The following is a 21,919-nucleotide window of genomic DNA, read 5'->3' on the forward strand; positions in this document are numbered from 1 at the left end:
TGATTTCTTGGTGAGCAGAAGAGACTTCTTTTAATGGTAGTGTAGGTCTAAAATTTTTAAGTAAAGTCTTTATGTAAAGAAAATGTATAGTCAGATTACTTCTTTTAAATTATACTTGATTTTGATCATTAAGTCTCCTCACATTCATTCTCTTTCTGTCACATACCTCATTGATAGGCCCATGGGAGTGTCTTTTGTCTTCTCAGGTGTGAATAGCAATGAATATTCATGATAGTTCACGCCTCCTTGCATATTACCTTTCTAACACTAAAAGTGTCTTATAAAAGTTAAAGGACTATATTGTTTTGTATGAATGAGTGATCAGGATGATTTTCACATCATTTTGTAGCAAAAACTCTAGGCTACAAGATCCAGTTCTCAAAAGTCTTGTGGACAAATGTTTAGTGTGTGTTATATGGCCTTATTTCAATGACTTAAATATATATATATTTTTTTTTTCAAAAACCATGCATAAACGTTATTTTCTCAAAAATACAAACATGTACACACATGTTGCTCACACATTATTGTAGCCATTGTTGAATACAGTGATATCAGACTTCAGCCATAAATATTTTTTTAAGCAACTGAAAAAAGCACAAATGTCAAGGCATGTCAAAACTTCTCCAGGGCCCAAAACACCCTCAGACCCCAGAGGGTTAATCAAGGTTTCATTTTCATATGTTGACATGATTATGACACTATTGAAGATGGAGTATTACTTTTCTAATTATGTTTAGTTTGTCACGACACGAATAAATCAGAATTGTATAATAATTACATGCATTAAATGTAAACAATACCAACTGTGAGGCTGCAAATGATATTTGCATGAGAAGTGGGGTCAAACATCACTGTTATATTCAAAATGATCTTCTTTACCAAACTTCACCAGCCATAAAGTAAATATATGTCACCACATTTAAAAAATACCATTAGGCATCTTGGATAAACATCTGATGCTTAATTTTCCAACAAGTGTCCATAATAGCAAAAAATTTGTTTGTTATTGTTCATTGTTCAGCTTACTCTTTATTGACCTGAACAATTACGGTAAAATCAGACATCATCAGGTAATTAAAAAATGATGCAAAAGGGTCAACAAAACTGTGCAACACATACCAACAATTATAAACAATATTTCTGATAAAGCAGGCAACAGATACAGGCCAAACAAAATCACAGACCAATTCAGTTCTATCAGCTAGAGAAGGTCTTTTTTCTGCTGTTATCTATTGTAATTGTTTCAGCAGTTCTCTGAAATGTTTTGAAAGTGTTCTGAAAAACTCTTCTCTGAATATATGAATCACCTCCATTATATTCCATTTAAGAAAATAGTTTATGCGTGCCACTCACACAAACTGCAGCAAGAAGAAAGAGCAACTGTCGCTAGCATGCCCTCATGCGCAGCGGTGGTGGTCGTGGAGAGAGAGACGTGGACAGTTGTTGGTGAGCAGGAGGCCCCAGTGCACCACGATCATGACCTATCGCTGACAAGGAGGAACCGGAAGCTTCGTCTGGAACAAACACACTCGACCGCACCTTCCCGTTCACAGACGCCCCCTGACATTCTCGCTTTCAGCAGGACTGGACCATCACACGCCATCACTCACTCAAAATGCAGCAAATACACACACCCGCAGTCAACCAGTCAATCGCACGTCAATATAGCTAGCAAAACTCACCGTCGCTTTATTGAACACACCAACACTACCAGTCAAACATTTGGACACGATGGACTAAATTTATAATTATAGTTTCTCATGATCTTTTAAACCTTTCTAAACAAAAGCTTGTTCATTTTGTAGACATAGGAATTTTCACATTTAAGATTGCTTAAACAGCCTTTAAGAGAGGTTTTGATTCGTTTATATTTTTTTGTCAAAACATAATACTGTCGTTGGTATTAATTCATAGTTTTGATGACTTTACTATTATTCAAAAATTAAAAAACATAGTAATAATTAAGACTGAGTAGAAACTTTTTACTGTTTACTCTGTGTTGTTGTCTGTACTGGACACATACTGCTGAAAATTGCTATAACAATTCTGGAAAGGAGTAAGCTGGGGCTGCCTTGACAAAACACGAGACCGGTGGATGCTCTTATCTTCCTGGCCTTACTCTGCTCAGGTGCCACTCTGCTCGCCACATATCCCCATTGACAAACTCAGGTAGGGGAATTCTCCAGCCTGTGACATACCCTTCCTCATTTCTAGGGAGGGAGCATTGATGCATCGTGATGGTTTCCGGATCTGACCCGCACGCAACTGATACATGGACATGAATACAGGGAGAGTTCAGAGCTTTACCTTTTGAACATTTCCCACATGTCAAGAGCAGGCTCAATGAAAGAAAGCTCAGAAAGCACTGTCTCCAGAAAGAGAGAGAGGAAAAAAAGGACATCAAGAAGGAGACAGGAGGCCGTTCTTTTTGAATGGATGCAAAAAGAAGACGCTTCCACGCTAAATAAACACTGAAGTCACAGATAATTTTGAAAGATGAAAAGATGAAATTAAATGAGGTGATGAGGAGATGAAATTAGGAGATCTCGGTTCACTAATGCATTAAAGGTTACATTATAGTGCTAAAGGTTGGCACTATATTTGTCAAATCTGGCTGAATGGTGTGTTTTCAAACTGTGGTTGGCTTGACCAGAGACAAAAAATAGTGCCCCTTTTTCACAAATTTGTGCTTAGTTGTTACTGAATTTTGCATTTTGTGTAAAGCCATCAATCATTGCAGTCACTTCCGAACACTGAAGTAAACGTGCTCATCCCTACACAAGACTACAAAAAACATAACAGATATCTGAGTGAGTGAAACCAGCAGCATTAAATGAGGTGCAAATATTCTGTTGACTTTTACAGCTGACCCCTGAAACTGACATGTACCTCAAAACCACAGAAATGCCAGCAAGGTGTGACTATGTTTTCTGATGTTATCGAAGTAATGTAATTAATGAAGCCAAAAGCCGCCCATTTCTTCCATTAGAGCTCATATCACTTTTCACACTGGAACAATAGCAAGATGTCCTGGAATGCAATCACACTCTATAATTATGACAATCAATCAATCAATCAACCTGCTTCCTGTTTAAAATATGACACATATCTGTCTGAGGACAATGCCAGAGTTTCAGTGAGAATTAAAATAAATAAACACATAATAAACCACTGTTATTCTAATCAGATTAGCTGCAGCTTTGGTAAATATTTAGTGTTTTCTAAGTCAAGCATCACTATTAATATTGCTCATTCTTAGTGACCTAAACAAGCCCCTAACCCTAAGTGTTAAACTTCAGTGTGTAACTCGTTCCAATACAGACATGAGTGATAACTCATATCATGCAGCTTGTTGTGGAGAGGTGTTTTATTACTTTTGAGATCTTACAATAAAATGTGCAAAAGATCTCATAGACTTATATTGTAAGAGGAACCCAAGCCATAGCTAGAATATTATAGAGACTTGGGGGGGCGGGCTCTTTTGACTTGGGCCAGTAAGCAGTCAACTAGTAACTACAAAGAACACTTTAGCAACACCCAAGCAACCACCTAGAATGGTGGTAAAATTTTAACTGTTAAAAATACCAATATAATATCAACATGAACAGACCACAGAGTTGTGTGTTTTCATGGAATAAGACTCATTTGAGCCAACTTGCTGTCTAAAGCAAGTTTAACGCTGCAAGAGAAGTGACCATTTGTACATTTGTATGTAAGATAAAATATGCAATGAGAGAAAAGTATTTTAATAATTCACATTGTTTCCTTTGACCTGAACTTGTTTATCTGACTGAATGTTCAGATATTGAAGCAGCCCATGTGAGATGAGGGATATATTAATCTAAATTGAATGACATTTATAACGATTTGAATGTAAGTTTTAACAAATTCTCCATTAATCAAAATGAGCTTTATTGCCAAGCTTACACAGACAAGGAATTTGTCTTGGTGTCCTTGGGCAAGACACTGAACCCCAAGTTGCTCCCAATGGCAGGCTAGCACCTTGCATGGCAGCTCTGCCACCATTGGTGTATGAATGTGTGTGTGAATGGGTGAATGAGTCACAGTGTAAAGCGATTCGAATACCGTTAAGGTTAAAAAGGCGCTATATAAGTGCAGACCATTTACCATTTATCATGTTATATACAGATGGAATGTAATGGTAGAGGAGGTAGGGAATATGGGATAGATATAAATAAACTAAGCTATATAAGCTGTATAAGCTAATGGAATAATGCTTGATAATGTTATTTAATGTTTATGTATTAATTTAATGTTAATTAATCACAAAATTGATTAGGGGTACTAAATTTTTTGAGTACTACCGATACTTTTTTGGTACTCGCCGATACCGAGCACGATACCTGTTTTTTTTTTCTGAACGCCATATCAACAGTTTACTTCAATTTTATCATCAAATGGTGTTTAAATAAATGAATTCTTTAAAAATTGTATCAAATGAAAATATATCAATTAATATTCAACATAATATTTATTTAAATTTATTTTTATTTTAGTATGGATTTTTTTTATCAAATCAAGTGTTATAAACAGAACCTCATTGCACAAACCAAAATACAACACTGGAGTTATATTTTGTCAAATAAAGTACCGCATAACAGAGTATCACAGATACATATACTACTGACGTATTATTATTATTATTAGTTGTTGTAGTAGTATAGCAGTGAATATCACAGAACTTTATAGTAGTGATATATTTCTGTCATAATTTTTTCCTATAAATTTAGCTTTTATTTTGAAGTGTTTCTGTCTTGTTTTGACCAAGGAGCTCTGACGTTATGACGGCAGATTCCCACTCTGGAAAAGCCAGTCGCTACGTGACTCAAAGTCATTATTAAACCGCAAAATGTTGCTATTTAATTAAATATGTACTCTGTATGTGCCTCGCACTACAATGTGAATTTCCACTTTGTACACTGTCATCTGGTACAAACAGAGACCCAATGCTCATGATCGTGTATGATCAAAGGAGGAGGTTTAAAAAAGAATGTGCAGCTGGCATCAGCACAACATTGTCTCTACACATTCACAAGCGCTGGCATATGAATTACATGCAAACTATATATTTATCTCATTAAATCGCAGCTAACAATAAATAAATCTTATAAAAATTAAATAATCTCACTAGGACATAATGTGATTTCGTTATGTCCTAGTTTCGTGACATCGGTTTTTGGTATCAGAGCATTTTTACGAGTATGAGTACCAGTACCTGTGCTGTATCGGCCCTGATTATTATTGGAACCAGAAACATTTCTCATAATGAATAATTCTGCAATAAATTGAATGGCATCTGTGCTAACATTATTCTATTTGTTTCCAGTGGTGGACGAAGTACACATACCATGTACTTGAGTTAAAGTAAAGATACTCAAGGTAAAATATTACTCAAGTAAAAGTAGAAGTGCTGCCTTTAAACATTCACTTGAGTAAAAGTACAAAAGTATTTGCCTTCAAATGTACTTAAGTATCCAAGTACTATGATTTTTTATGGCCATAATGTCCTATTATAATTTGTCACAAGACTCTTGCTTAACTCAGTCTACATGAAGACTAATGTCACTCTTGGCACACCAATCTATTAATAAAATTACATTAATTAGTCAGATATATATATATATATATATATATATATATATATATATATATATATATATATATATATATATATATATATATATATATATTTGAATTGAATACATTTTTTGTGTGTTTAATTTTGGAGGGAAGGGGACTGTTATACCCATATGGTATAATACATTTACAGTGTTTACTGTATATATTTTTCTCGAGTGTCTATGGTCATAATTATTAACATCCTAATGTTATGATACATTCACATAAACCTGCACAACACCATTAAATATATATATACACACACACACACACGCACACACATATATATATACACACACACACACACACGCGCGCACATACATAAATAGAATATATATATATATATTCTATGTTATGGGAGCAGCCAATTTCCCTCCAAAATTAAACACAAAAATGTATTAATGCAGTGTTTCTGCTACTCCCCAGAAAAAAAATGCTATTATATGCAAGTCATTTTAGTGTCAACATAATAAGCAATGTACATTATGCGTCAATATTTACTGATAATTGCTGCAATAATAGCTGCTGCTCTCTGCCCCGCTTAAAATCATTGGCAACGCAATTTGTTTGGAACTATTGAGAGCTACACGAATCACGTGACCGCGCAGCGGCGAGATCACTGTCGCAACCGTCTATGTTCGCAACTCTCATATTTAACGGCTCTGGGGTGCGTTTCCCATACAACGACGTAACTTGCTGCTCCACTACCGTAGTACGATGCACTGTTGAAGAAATCAACTTGCTAGTCACGACTGTTTCCCGAAACCGTATTGTCGCAAATTGGTTGTTCAACCACGTTGGTTAATGATGTCACATGTGGTGGAGTAAAAACTACTTTTAATGAATCTGTTTGCGATCGAATTAATGCTAGATGTTTTGCTATAAATTACGGACATGTCATCTGAGGACTATCTCATATTTTTCTCAGTTATTTGCTTTATTTCCAGATTCAATCATAGGCTCATTCTTACGCACTAGAGCACGTTCACACATGCGCGCTCTTCAAAAACGGTGCTTTAAATCTATTGACAAACTAAAAGACATAAAGGACATTTGTATGTCTTCTAAATAAAAGATACTGATTGTACTGAATGTCGTCTTGCTTATTTGGCTCAAGATAATAATTTATTAAGCCCACATGTTATAATAACAAGAAACTCTGCTTCTAACCACAGGTCGAGAGCTGTCGTTCCAACCACACAACTCTGCGATGCTGTTTGCAAATGTTCGTCGGAACGATGGTTTCGGGAAACACCGACTCGTTGAACTATGATGATAACGACGGAACTTGCGACCATAGTTGGCTAACGATGCTTTTGGGAAACGCACCCTGGTTCAGGCTTAGTAGATGCCGTCAAGGCAAGTTCAAAACAAAGCGCGCTGTACTGTGATTGGTGGCTCGTTTGACCAGTTACGCTTTTATCCACTCATAAATAAAAAGGAACGACTGATTTTGAAAATGTAGTAGAGTAAAAAGTAAGATATTTGACTTTGAAATGTAGTGGAGTTAAAGTAAAAGTCTCCCCAAATTTAAATACTTCAGTAAAGTACAGATACGCAAAAAAGCTACTTAAGTACAGTAACGAATTACATTTACTTCGTTACTGTCCACCACTGTTTGTTTCCATGTCTCAACCTCAGGATTCACATCCCCAGGTTACCAGAGCCGGCCAGATCTAGCTTCGTTCCTGCTTGGTGTCAGACTCCACTGAGTGATGATGACAAATTACAGCCGGTACTAGCCAGACATTACTTCAGTCTATTAAGATGGCCTTCATAGGATGAACTGATGCCAACTCCAACTGTAAGACATCGGATAATTCATATACCACTGCCTGAACATTGGATTTAGGATGGACCCCACCGAACCTCACCAAAATGACCTGCAGGTTGGACTATGATGCACATAATTGATCTCTGCCTGTATCACCTTTGTCTATTGATGGACTACACTCTTGAACTGGAATACATAGACAATAATTTAATTGCAAACAAAAGCCTTCATCAGCCAACTAAAAAAGGACAATTGCATCTATAATACACATTATCAAAAATTAATATCAAATACATTAGTCATTAATCTGCCCCTTAACACTTACTTAGTTTAATCATTTTAAACCATGACTTGCACTGCACACAAATAACTAATACTGGCATTATATTAATTTAGTCAGAGGGGAACTGGCCCCCACAGTGAGTCTGGTTTCTCACAAGATTATTTTTCTCCCAATAACCAACTGTGGCAAGGTTTGTGTTCCTTGCCACAGTCGCCTTCAGCTTGCTCACTATTTAATTATTTATTCGATGGACAAATTACAATCATATTTAATCAAATTACACAATGATGACTTATTACACATTACGGTTTCATTTTTTGTTAAAGCATGATCTTCTATAAAGCTGCTTTGAAAAGATGTGTGTTGTGAAAAATGCTTGTGGCAGGGCGGAGGGCAGGGCGGGGCCGGGTCGTGATTCTTCACAACCGATTCCCTTATCAGGCTAATCAAGCCACCGAGAGGGATAAAGGCTGACTGTTTTTGTTTAAGTTTATAATTAATCTATTATTTATATTGTCAAGCCGGTTCTCGCCGCCTCCTTTCCATTGAACTGCGTTACAGTGCTATACAAATAAAAATGACTTGACTATAAAATGTTAACAATGTATTTTCTATGAGGCCACAAATAAGAGGACTACCTCACATTCTTTACAGAAGGTGTCTGTTTTTGAGTTCAGATACACTGTTGTTCAATTGTTTTCTTATGTAAACATGCATTCTTTGTTCTCCGTCTTGTGCATAATTGCCTTTTTTTTTTTTTTTTTTAAGCCATCCGTCATTTTAAAAACATAGACGGAGAATTCCAAATGCTTTTTTTTCTGAAGCAAATTTAGTTTGTATAAAAAATAAATTGATAATTAAAACTTTTTTAACTTTTAAAAAATCACTTCCTGCCAGCAGTCAACACATCAGTGACATAAGCACAATGGCACGTTCATGCGTGAAGTCGGAAGCGCTTCGCATACAACAAAGGAATGAAAATCACTTGTTAATTTCAAACAGCAATACACCCCTGGGCGATTTGTTTCTTACACCATCCTATTGGTTTGCTACAGAAGACATTAATTGATTGAGTCATGTGGATTTCTTTTATGCTGACTAAATATTCCTTTTGGACTGTCAAACAGCCAGCAGACTGATGGAATATGCATTGTATGGACAAACTGAGCAGAAATCCAAACTTCGGTTCTGCTGAAGAAGGAAAGTCATGCACATCTGGGATGGCTTAAAGCAGGGGTGCCCAATACGTCGATCGCGATCTACCAGTCGATCGCAAAGGCAATGCTGGTAGATCGCACAAAATTTAAATGTACTTTCGTTAAATTTTTAGAAAAATAAATATAATGTCTTTCCTTCTTTTAGTTTCTGTCTGACTTGCACTTGACAAGTAAATATTGACCAGGCGAGGTTTTGTTTATTCATTTGCCATGACAACTAGGTTTGCGCATACCAAGGACTTCTGAGAACAGAGCGTGAAATTGCGATGCAACTGCCCGGATTATGCAAAACTGTCTGATTCCATTCAGTGCAAGTCATCAGAATAAGGTAAATGCCCTGGCTATTGTAATCTATTGTGCTGTAGGTGTTTTGGGTTTAGTTTTAAAACTGAATGATATCAACATTGAACATTATTATATATTTTTTTATTAATTAGAAGATGAATTCCATTTAGGGAATACATGCAGTAGTCCCAACAAGCATTTTCTTATTTAAAATGAAACTGTGTTTTTTTAGTTGGTAGATCTTATTGAGTTGGTCATTTAAAAGTAGATCATCACACAAAAAAGTGTGGGCACCTCTGGCTTAAAGGTAAGTAATTCATAAGATAATTAGAACTTTTGGGTGAACTATTCCTTTAACATGCCACATGCTTCATCCATGTTAACGGAAGACGCACACTACGGTTGTGCGAGTGTGTGTGTTACTTCTGTTGATACCTGTGAGGGGACTAAAGAGACAATGGACTGTGTGTTTGAATGCTCAGAGAGAGAAGTACATGCTGTGGAGTCGCTCTAATAGAACAGGGAAACGGGTGTGTATGAGGCTGGCATGGTGAGCCCACAATGGGATCCAGAGCACGTCTTCACCTTTATTGTGTGTCGGTTCACCACAAGCCAAGTTCTCCTTCCCTGAGACAGAAAACCCAGACAATCACACCTATTGTGCTGTTACTGTACCCCCAACGGGCACCACAGCAGTGTCTTGTGTGTGTATGTGTGTGTGTGTGTGGTTATTTCAAGTTTTGTTCGTAAATGAGCTATACACAAATTTAAGTCTTTTTGTGTTAAGCTATTGCAGCTGTAAGCACTTGTGTTATGATATTTTATGGAACTCAATAGCCCCTGCTCACCCTATGCTTTCATTGCACATGAGTCCAACGGTCATAGAAAACCTGTAAAAATCAGGGAATTTTCTAAATACTATTTTTATGCCTGGAAAAGTCATGGAAATTAATGAATAATTAATTATCTTACAAGTCATGGAAATATCATTAACATATATAGAGAATATACATTTTTAATAAATATTTAAAGATATGCTCTGCTGTAAAATACTTTATTGGCTAGATAAATATCTAGCCAATAAAGTATTTGTATAGAGTAAAATTTGCTCATAAACCCACAGTGATGTCCAGTGTTGAGACTAATCTGATTATTATAAGTAATTAGTTATGTAATCGAATTACTTTTAGACAAAGAGTAGTGTATCTTTAAATGTTAAACTATTGTAATCGGATTACACTGACTTTCAGGTAAGTTAATTAATTTTAAGTATGCTTGGGTTCCACGTTTCTAAAATATTATTTATGTAGAATATATATTTAAAACATGAATTATGTATAAGAGGCATGTCTGCATTTCTGTGACAGCTGAAGGGTATACGATGCCTTTGTAAAGGAATAATAACGATTCATTGTAAAGGAATAAAGAAATCTATGACTTTAAGCAGAAAAACAAACATTTCCGTGAAATGTCTTTAAAAATGTGACTTAAAAGTCATTTGCAGTGTGATTATTTTCCCGATGGCATAATCGGCAAGGTAATCTGATTTTCAGATTTTTTTAGTAACTTACCACACATGGATGTCTGATTTGAGCTCAAGTTGCACTTTTGAGTCGCTACTTTTCACTAAATCATTTGCAACCTTTTGCAAATCGGTTTAAATAATCAATTCAAATCCAATTTTCACAAGTGACTGAAAACATCATGGAAATACATTGGGCTAAAAAGGGTGGGAACCCTGGTTGTAGGGAAAAGAGCAGTGTGAACATTCTGCTCAACACCTCCTTTTGTGTTCAGTGTAAGCAAGGAGGTTTGGAATGGCATAAGGGTGAGTAAATGATGACAAAATGACTGATGACAGTTGAAAAAGTATTGTGAAGAAACAAACAGAGCATCTTACATATAAATATGAGTAGGCATACAGTGAGAAACACATCACTTTTTTTTTTCTTTCTTGATTTATTGTTCATTGTTGTGTGTGTGTTTCTGTGGAGGGGGCCACGCCGACACATGCCCGTAGAGTGCTGCGCTGTCATGTCCTCACCCATAGCAGCCTATCATTACAGTCGTCATACGCACACCTCCGCAGCAGTCACACAAGCCCCGACAGAGACACACACACACCTGGAGGCCAAACATCCTGTTCCCAGGCCTGCCGCACACAAACACGTCAGCCCCATTTAGAGACTGTTATTCAAACCTTCTCTCCTGGTAAACCGCAAATGTTTTTTTGCTTTTTAATTTCTTCTCATTGTTATTCGAGTCTGTGCAGTACCATGGTACGAGAGGTATCTGTGCCAGCTACCACAGGTGCTGCTCCCGTGGGCCAGTAGAGAGAGAGAGAGAGAGAGAGAGAGAAAGATTGATGCTGCCTTGAGTAAACATTTAACGCCTAAAGACTTGGGAACACAATCTGAATCTTCCTGTATTATTCACTGCTGATGACTGACTTACAGCTCTCATCTTTATGAAAACAAGCTCATTGTGACTCTGTCATATGACTGCACCATTGCTGTGTGCACATCAATCTAATGCCTGAGTGGTTGTTCGGGCATTGCTAGGTGGCTTCTATGGTGTTCTGGATGGTTGCAAGGAAGTTGGTTACTAGCTCATAATATTACTATCCCAAATATTGAATACTGATATCCTTGTTCACTGGATTGTAATATCACCTCATCTGGGGCCGGTTACACCAGACATGCACAAATTAGACTTGTTAAAGCGTTAATGGGGACTCTGTTACAATTTATACACTACTAAATATTTGAGCGTTGCACCATTACACTTAAAAGTGAAACATAACCCTACATGTAAACAAAATATTCCATAAGCATTCAACCAGGAGTAACCACTATTCAAACTCAAACTACTCTTTTTGCTTTTGCTTGACAGACTTCAATCCTTCAGAATTTTTTTCTGTATGATGATGTTGACAAAGGTGTTGACATTTGATGAGAGTATTATGTTAAAAACGGACTTCTTAGCAGCTCTTCAGCATGAAACCGTTGTAAACTTTTCTGAGAAATTGGGAGCTTTGGGAGCTTTCACACAGGCTGTTTAGCCAAAACAGAGCACTGTACGAAATAAAAGTCGGTAATATGAATGCTGTTTTGCAAACTGGGGAGAGGAACATGGTACTGAACCTGAGACTACCTGTAGGAGATGGTCTGAGCTTGGTTGCAATGGAACTATGGCACGGTTCCCATGAGTGTGAACACAACCTGTACTAAGCTCTGCACATGTTCAGGAAATGTAAGCGTAAGCGTAATCCTTGCAGGAAGATCTCGGGATTCATTCAATCAGGAATCTCATCCAATCACAGTACAGCCTCCACTTTATATTGTTCAAATACTTCTGTGAAATGCCTTTTAGATATGTGCATGAATGATTGTGCAACATAAGCAGGGCTGCAAATACATTGCTTGCAATCAGTTAGCGAAAAGCAGATAGTCACCTTCTGCTAGACATGCACATCTGATGAATGTTGGTATACGACACACAGTAGCACAAGTGTTTACTCGAGTATGCATAATGGCCTCAAATAATATATATATATATATAAAGTGAACCACATTTTTGTTCTCCATGTGCACATTTGTGATGACGCAAGTTGATGGCGAAAAACCACAGGGGTTTGACAGAAACACAAGTTAGTCTGAACAAGACCAACACTGTGGGGGGCACTGGAAACAAGCTCAGTTTAATGGAAGTTTACCTGATCAAATTGATTTTACTATCTTTACGTTTGGGCTCCCAGAAACTCTCAATGCTGTACATGTAAAAATAATAAAAGTAATTCTTTCTGAAATTAACCTCTTATATTACCTTCATTATGTATTGTATATTTTCTGTGACCTAATCAAAACCCAGTAGACAAATATTATTAAAGCTTTAACCCCTTAAAAATTTACATAAATTTGTGTTTTATCACCTGGGGTCCTCAAACAGATTAATTATTTTCATGGAGGAAGAAAATGTCTTGAAGTTATCAAGACTAAATTTTGTTTGCATTCAGTTCTCAAAAGAATAGGTAAAGTAATGAAGTATTAACATGATATATAACTAATAAGTATGTTTTATGAAATGCTAAATGGCATTGGGGTCTGTGATCAGAACAATAATATTTCATGTGGATCTCTACTGTCCTGTTCAAAGCTGCTCCACATATTGTACTCAGAGCACATTATCCAGAGCTTTGCAGGACTGCTTTCCAGCTGAGTGTCAAGGTTTAAACATTTCATGACATTTCATGTGTAGCTACCCTGCTGTGTTCAGCACCATAACACACCTTAACAAGCAAATCAGACTTTGATGCAGCCCTGCAAACCATGTGCACTAACTGCAGCCCTGCCTGCCAGACGAGCTGCTGCTGGAGCTTTCTCCCCACCTGACAGTGCTTAAAACCACCCACAGACACACACGTGAACATTAAAAATCCAAATCCGCTTAGACACACATCTGATCTTGGGTCAGTTTTGAACTTTCATGTCACAATGAAAAAAGGTGAAGCAGATTATGAGGAACAGAACTTCCTCCTCATGGACTGTTGAGCTTGGGCTGCTATGGATGTCATAATGTTTTATGAGCGCGCTCTCTTAAATCGGCCAAAGTGATTAGTTGACAGGGAAGGGCTATTTGATAGGATAATGCTCATAGAGATATAGCGGGATACACATACACAAACAGATGGTTGGCTGGTATGTAGGTTGATTTACAGTACTGTGAAAATGTTTTAGGCACTTGTGAAAAATGTTGCATAGTGAGGATGTCTTCAAAACGAATGCCAACATTTATTTCATTTATCAATTAACGTCATACAAAGTCCAGTAAACATAAAAAAGCTAAATCAATATTTGGTGTGGCCACCTTTGCCTTTAAAACAGCATCACCAGGTACACATTTTTCTTGGTTGTTGGCAGACAGGACATACCAACCTTCTTGGAGAATTTGCCACAGTTCTTCAAGTCTCAATTGCTTCTGTCTCTTCATGTAATCCCAGACTGAATAAATGTTCAGTGGGGGGCTCTGTGCGGGCAATGCCATCTCTTGCAGAGCACCCTGTTCTTCTATTCTAATCTTTTCTATTTGCAAAAGGAATGTTTGGGCGTCTAAAATGTATTTCTCCTATTGACACACTAAAGCTGAAGATATAAATAACCATCTTAAAACAATTGTTTTTGTGAAACATCTTTATTTCCTAAAACTGTTGTTGGTAGCAAAATTACTATATATATATATACTATATACTATATATATATATATATATATATATATATATATATATATATATATATATATACATTTTGCTACCAACAATTTGAAAAAGCCTTTGGGACAAGAGGGCGTTTAATATGCCTAAAAAAATTGCCTAGATATCCTGTTGAAGAAATTATTCAGCTCTTGTTTGGAGCAAATAGTAGTTTGCAGACAGCTCCTCTGCACTGGGGGATTTTTGTGATGACTGAGGAGTAATATGAAGGGCTACGAAGAGCCTTTAGGGCATAAGCTAACTCAATGTACAATGGCCTGGCTGTTTTTTCTCTTCCCTATACAGTACCGCAGTAATGAGTACAGTAATCCATAGAAGGACATTCCTCAGTCTCACACCGTGGTAAAAGCAAATGACTGTTATGAGAAGAATGCTGAGCTGTCTCAGAAAGGAGGGATCAGAGAAGAGCTGGAATGTGGAGGAGGCAAGACATGATCAAACAAAGCACCCAGGTACACCAAAAGTTCTCCTCTTCCATCCCTAACTGTCAGGATAAAAGCAGCCTTGTCTTAACACATAATCCCTGCACATTCACTCAAAGTGTCTCTATTTAAAGCCCAAAATGATGACACTCCTCCCCTCATCAACACACTGAAAGCTATGAAACATCTGTTAACAAACAAAGGCTTTAATATGAAGGGAGATGCTGGGATCTCTGTACTCATCAATGCTGAGCAGACACAATGATGAAGATCCTTCAAATAAGCTAGTTCTTTCCGTATTACCCAAGATTACTACAATTCCAGGCACTGTCCAGAGTACAGTCACACTCAACCACACTTCAGGGTTTTAATGGCGGATAAGAGTTAGAGCAGCACTGTGGTGTTAATGATGTTAAGCACTCTATAATGTAATACTTATGTTAATGTTAATAAAAGTAATTAAAAAAGGATATTTATGGTTTACATTGAAGAAATAGTCTATGTAGGTTCTTTCTGATCTATTGACAAAACAAGTTTTTATTTTACTCAATAGGCCTGTATGATTATGTCTGATGTGTTACAAGTTGATTAACACACATCCTCACACGCTTGGCACACTTTTAAAGACTAAAACATTTGGCATATAAAAATTTAAACTATACATCTTTACAGCTTAGCCTATACATATTTACTGCTTAAATTATTGGTCCACAGTAAATAATTACATATGACTTATTCAATTTTGAAACTTAACAGACCTTTTTTGTCTTGCTCCATTCAAAAGAAATACAAAGAATTTTAAACATATCTGTTTGTTTGATCAACAGATGATATGTTCAAAAGCTGTTTTTAAAACAATGTTTATTTTTGCTATTCCAATTGGTGGTGCATAACTGTTACCAACATAAATAAGCTTTTAGAATCCTTTACATTTAAATTTAAAAGACCTGATACAACAATCCAAATGAAAATCTACAGAAGCCCAAATCTCATATAATCTTTAGTGTTTATCAGGGTGGTGTTTTACCCCAAAAAACAGAACTTTTGGGGCATTTACAGCTCAATTTAAACAAAGTGCTCATTGAAAGCAGTTCTTATATGGTCCCAAAAAAGACAGAAGTGCTGACGCTGAACGTTTGTTTGTAACAGTAACTTAATCTAGACATGAATGGCTTTCAGAGACTACTAAAACAATTCCAGTCACAGATCCAGTGAGTAGCACAGATACAGTCACAATTTTAGTCACAATAATGCATGCAGTTTACAGGGGCACCTAAACCGCACAATCTCACACATGAGAAAATGTGTTCTATTTTTTATCATTACCACAGGTATACATGTTCTGCTAAGGAAAAGAGGAACTGAGAGAGAGAGAGAGTGAGAGAGAGAGAAGCCACAGGTCAAACTGGTTTCAGTGTATTCACTGAAGCAGAATGTATTTCAGAAAAAACGAGTGTGCCAGGACAGACTACTTCTTCCACCCACACACATCTACACAAAGACAACACATAAAGATTGCCTGTGACACACTTTTTCACTCAAAGGCTTCAATTGAGTTTTTAGGGTTTTTTTGACAATCATGCACATGACAACAAATTACTTCCAAATCTGAACAATTTAAATGAATGGTGAAACAGTGTAAATCATCACTAAGCAGGAGTATGTTAATTTGTTTGTGCAGTAACCTCTCAGCGCACCTCACAAACATGTGAAATCTCTCTCCTGTGATGTGAATGAACCTCATGAGATGTTTGCAAATGCTAATACCTCATTTTTGTCACATTACTCTGCAGTTTTGTTTAAGGTGATATACTGTGTGTGTGTGAGTGTGCACGCACACATTTAACTTAGGATAAAACTGTCCCCAGTAGTGAGTTAATCTGACAAAACATCCATCTACAATTGGAAAAATAACTCATATATTCAGTAACAGGGTTAGAGTGATTTGGTTAGGGTTAGTCAGCAGTTATTACAATTAGCTTTATATAAAAACAGAAGTCTCAAGAAGCAATATGATAACAGATAAATGTGTGTCTATATGGCATGGAGGGGAGGGGTCTGGTCAGATGACAATATAAAAATGCAAAAAGGTTACTCTGATGAATTGAAGTTAATTGAAAATTTAATTAGCTCCATATTCACAAAGATGGTAAAAGAAAATGTGTGTGTGTGTGTGTGTGTGTGTGTGTGTGTGTGTGTGTGTGTGTGTGTGTGTGTGTGTGTGTGTGTGTGTGTGTGTGTGTGTGTGTGTGTGTGTGTGTGTGTGTAAAGCAGGCCAGATATTGCTTACTCTTTATCAACTGAGCTTATGGGTTTTAATTAAAATTGCTTATTGGGGAAAATCTATTTGGAGGCCTACAACTTTACCCTTTACCCTTTAGTGTTGACCCTCAAGTGTTGACACATCAGAATTTCAGCAGGCAGCAAGTATTTCCCCACTTCTCTGCTATCTCACTAGTTCCAGACTTTTCAGCATATTCAAAAAATGTATTTCCCAAAACACACCCAGTGCCTACACATATTTAACACATCTATAGCCAGATATCTGAAGAGGAAGTGACCTTTGACCCTAGAGGTGGGCTACTGTACTTACCCAATAACACACACTCCTCACACGGGGGCCACCTTTGGAGACCGGATATGGGAAAGTTCCAGCCAATTAAGCCAGAGTCCCACTGAGAGGCTCACGTAGGGCTTCGAAAGTGAGAACGCTACATGGCAGAGGGGGCCGTGAAATGGATCTGTCCAGACTGCTCATGTGGGAGGTGGGAAAAAGCAGCGAACCAGGTGTAAGGACACATGGTTTGGATTTAGTCCCATGTCGTAACAGAAGGAGAGAGACTATCCAACTCAATTCATTGCCTACTTGAGGAGAAAGATGATCCTTCCCTACAATGCGTACCGTAGAGTTTACCGATCGCTCACCATCTCTTGAGTCCACCGCTCAAGATTATATCCAATCAGTTTGTCATTGCACTGAAACAGAGCATCATTGAGGGTCCGGACAGAGATCTGGTGAAGACATTTGGCAGTGAGCTCAGATGACTGCACATCAGGCTCTTTCCTCTCTTCAGGAAGAACGAGGCAAAATCAGGGTGGATCCGCTGTGGCAAGAGCAGAAAAAGAAGGGATCCATTACTAACTACTCTAGAAATCTATTCTGGCAGGGTGAAAATTAAAGCAAAATGTAGTGCAATATGTTGGGTAAATTACAGATTTATTGTGGACATGCAGCAATGCCCAAACATCTCAAGAATTAAACAAAATTATTATAAATCTTAGCTTCACAGGACTTTTTCAAAGCAACTCAGCTCAAAACAATGGTTTTCAAATGGTTTTGCTTTAAGATCCAGATTTGCATTGGATTTTAAGTAGTGACCCAAAAGGTACCAAATTTTTTATCATAAAAACATACAGTAAATGTTGTGAAAATACCAAGGAATGCATAGGTCCAGCTAGGGCTGGGTATCGCCAACCGCAGAAAACGTCATTGACGGAATATAAGCCTTTGCCTTTTTCTCATTTCGCAGCAGAAAGAGAGGACAGGAACAGTTGTGAAGTAGAGGGTGAATGGGATTGGGAAATAATGCAAGCTGGAGTCAAACTCGTGTTCGCCATATGAGCACCACAGCTTAATATGTCAGCACACGCATAAAGCAATAGATCAGGGCTCCTCAACTTTGGGAAACTCAGGAGCTGATCAACAGGACCCTTATAGCCTCGAGGGCCTTTGTACGTATACATACTGTATATATATATATATATATAGTAAGAACTATACATTTGTATTGCTTTCATATTTTACATATTTTTGTCACAAAAAGGCCACTTTCTGCCAATATAATTGTTGTTTTCAGGCAAAGATACTGTCAACTAATAATCAGACTGACCAACGTTCTCCTTTAACATCGGCTATACTCAGATATTCTTTGTTGTTTCATTCATTCATTACATCATTTTGCAGTTTATTTCCCTCTCAAACTGTTCTGTGATTCAGCGTTATGGAGAATTGCTGTACATACTCTTCAAAAATTGACAACTCACGATTAAATACACATTTGATATTGATAAATCTATTTTGATGATAAAAACTAAATGTGTGCCACAAAAAAAGTCTCAAAGGCTGCATGCGCACTGCGGTGCACAAAACCATGACAAAAGCTCAGAAGAGATCTTTTTTAGCTTGGACACACACACACACACACACACACACACACACACACACACACAGTATATCACCTTAAATAAAACTGCAGAGTAATGTGACAAAATTGAGGGATTAGCATTTGCAAACATCTCATGAGGTTCATTCACATCACAGGAGAGACCTCAAAAATGTTATGTTTGAATTACCATAATTACAAAAGGACTCGGAGGTTATACTCTGAGCTCAAATCATTTATGGCTATTTCAACACACATATTGGCAAAATGGATCCATGTGCAATTTAAATGTTGATGAGTATTTGATGCCTTTGGTTTATTTTCATATTTAAAAATTATCCTGTTTTTATTAAAGCTACAATACAGAAGATTTTGTTGATAAAAATGAGCAAAATTCCATTATTGAGCAAGTACATAACAAAACCTTTGTTCAAAACGGTCTTCTTACACAAAGTGTACTTCAGTTTTGAGACGAACGCTTAGCATCTGAGTAAAACGGAACGCTAGCCTTTCAAAGTACACTTAATTTGGCTTTGCGTGCATACAAAGGCAGTTGGCGCATGCATGCTACGACTGCTATAAGATACTGAACTACTTCTCTTCAGGAGGTTAGACGAGTAATTTTATTCTTTCAGACACAAGTTGTACAAATGCAGGTATCTCCTGACCTCCTCACTCACATGCTATTGAGGTTCACAATCACTGTTGCTATTTCTAACATCTCATGATGTTTAGCGGAGATAACATCTAGCCCTTCTTCATGACAGCAATGGCTCAGTTGCGAGTGTTGCCACCATGTGGACCTGCTATAATTCCAGGTGCATGATCAGAGTGTGCGGTTAGAAAACTCAGGCCGCACATGCTCAATGCTCAACCATTCTGCTGACGATAAAATTTGCATCACACGTTTTGAATGCATAAACCTAGTGTTTTTGTGTCTGTCTGAAGTATACTTGGGTAAATAAAGTTTTTAGGTCCTCTCAATCTCGTATCAGTGGCACACATCCCAGCACAGTAAACCAGAACTCTGAGTTAAATCTGAGACATCTGTTTGTCACAATACCAATAACAACAATAACAGTAAACATCAGTAACCACACCTTGCTTCACGCAGTTGCTTAATAATTCGTGATTTATGTAACAACAAAAGGCCAACGATGGTAAACAAATCATATACTCACTGGAGCAGTTTTGGAGGACATGTCTTGTTTTTTTTAAGTATCTCTGCTGTGTGTGATGCTCTCATGGTTTTTACTAATTGCCATTATGTCACAATTGTCTTTGATCATGACAACAGAACTATTCATAACTGTTTTCAATTAAAATAATTGTGAAATGCTAACATTTAATGTGAATTGAATGTAATTTTACAGTCTGGGGCATACACATTTAACTACAGCATAATGTATAATATGTCAAAATGTGGCAAGGAGCACTTTAAAAATAATTGTTGTGTCTGATTTATGAATAAATGTAATTGAAGTTTTAATAACACATGCCTAAAATATTCATACTGCAACTTTAATACATTATAAACAGTAAAATTACAAAATCAATCAAAAACTTTTTTACTGTTGAAGCTGACTATTTTCCCTCGTTTTACATGATGGCACAGCGGTCAAGTGAGAGAAGTTTGAGCTTGAGAAAATTCTGAGTTGCCAACTTGTAATTCAGAGTTATACAAACACAAATGCAGATTTTACAAGTCAGAAACTTGTAGTAACAGTTATTCTGACATGTCGCAAACCAAAAGTTTAAGGTTTGGCTGGTTACATTTACATTTAGTCATTTAGCAGATGTTTTTATCCAAAGCAAAAATTAAGGAACATAGGAACAAATAAGGAACATAGCAAGCAATTTGTCAGACAAGTCAACAGTATCTGCAATGTCACACTGCCAAGTTCTCAAAGTGGCTGAAGTATAGAATCTAGAGCTAGGACTGTTGCGGTGTCAATTGTTTACCACTGAGGTGGTTAAGGGCCAATCACCGTTGGTGAACAGTGTTAATTATTTTTGTATTATTGTTGTTAAATAGTAAGTGCAATTAATGTGGATTGATGAAGTGCTCGCGAAACAGATGTGTTTTCAGCTGGTTCAGCTGGTTCAGCTGGTTAGCATGGAAGTATGCCCATGATGGCTCTCATTTGTGATCAGATTGCACAACTGGCCATAACTTTTGACATTCATCTGATAATGTTACAGCATTAGGAATGCCTGTTGGCAAACAACAGTACAGGAAGCTGGCAACATCCAATGATATCACTGACAGTGTGAACATAGCTTTAGTCAGCAACATGAGCTTTAGTTGCTTTTTTAGGGGGAAATCTTTAGAATTCTGTGGAATGGTTTTTAATATGGTCAAATGTGTTAAACGGAATGAATTCTATGGAAATATGCAGGCACAGATTCCAGTCATTCCACTTGGGCCTGGTATTGAGAAAAAACGAAGCATTACAGTAACAGAAGCGCGGGTGCTTTAGGAATGTTCTAGCAAATTCACATGCAGTTGAGTGCTGCATACTGATAAACTGTTTGTACATACAAACACTTCTGAATATTTCTGGTCACCATCAGTGCCATGTCAAACCCATTCCTGGCCTGATCCCTAAACCGTGTAAAACTGGATCCTGCACAGTAGAATCTCCACCCTCGTATCAGTTACAGTGTCTCTGAACAGGCTTTGTGTTGTGAACAAGACGGAGCCCGCTCATTATGAGGGGTGGAGAGATTAACTTTATTTTGAATTCCTTTCCCTTAATAAACCACTCCCAAACCACAGCGCAGCACCGGGCCTGTACCCAAAACTCTGTTTTATTACGTTTTTTTATTTAAATATTTGTTTTGTACACAGAAAGCATTTCAT

At 37.2% G+C, this 21,919-nt stretch overlaps 1 long non-coding RNA gene across 1 annotated transcript in view; it reads right to left on the reverse strand.

Moving 5' to 3' along the window:
- Positions 1–21,919, reverse strand: part of LOC127647248 (uncharacterized) — a 138,341-nt gene that overhangs the window by 60,168 nt on the left and 56,254 nt on the right. The window contains exon 2 of the long non-coding RNA XR_007971030.1: positions 17,487–17,997. This is a non-coding gene — a long non-coding RNA (uncharacterized LOC127647248). The remainder of the gene's footprint in view (positions 1–17,486; positions 17,998–21,919) is intronic.

This window comes from Xyrauchen texanus, chromosome 8 (genome assembly GCF_025860055.1).
Source record: "Xyrauchen texanus isolate HMW12.3.18 chromosome 8, RBS_HiC_50CHRs, whole genome shotgun sequence".
In the NCBI taxonomy this organism is placed as follows: domain Eukaryota; kingdom Metazoa; phylum Chordata; class Actinopteri; order Cypriniformes; family Catostomidae; genus Xyrauchen; species Xyrauchen texanus.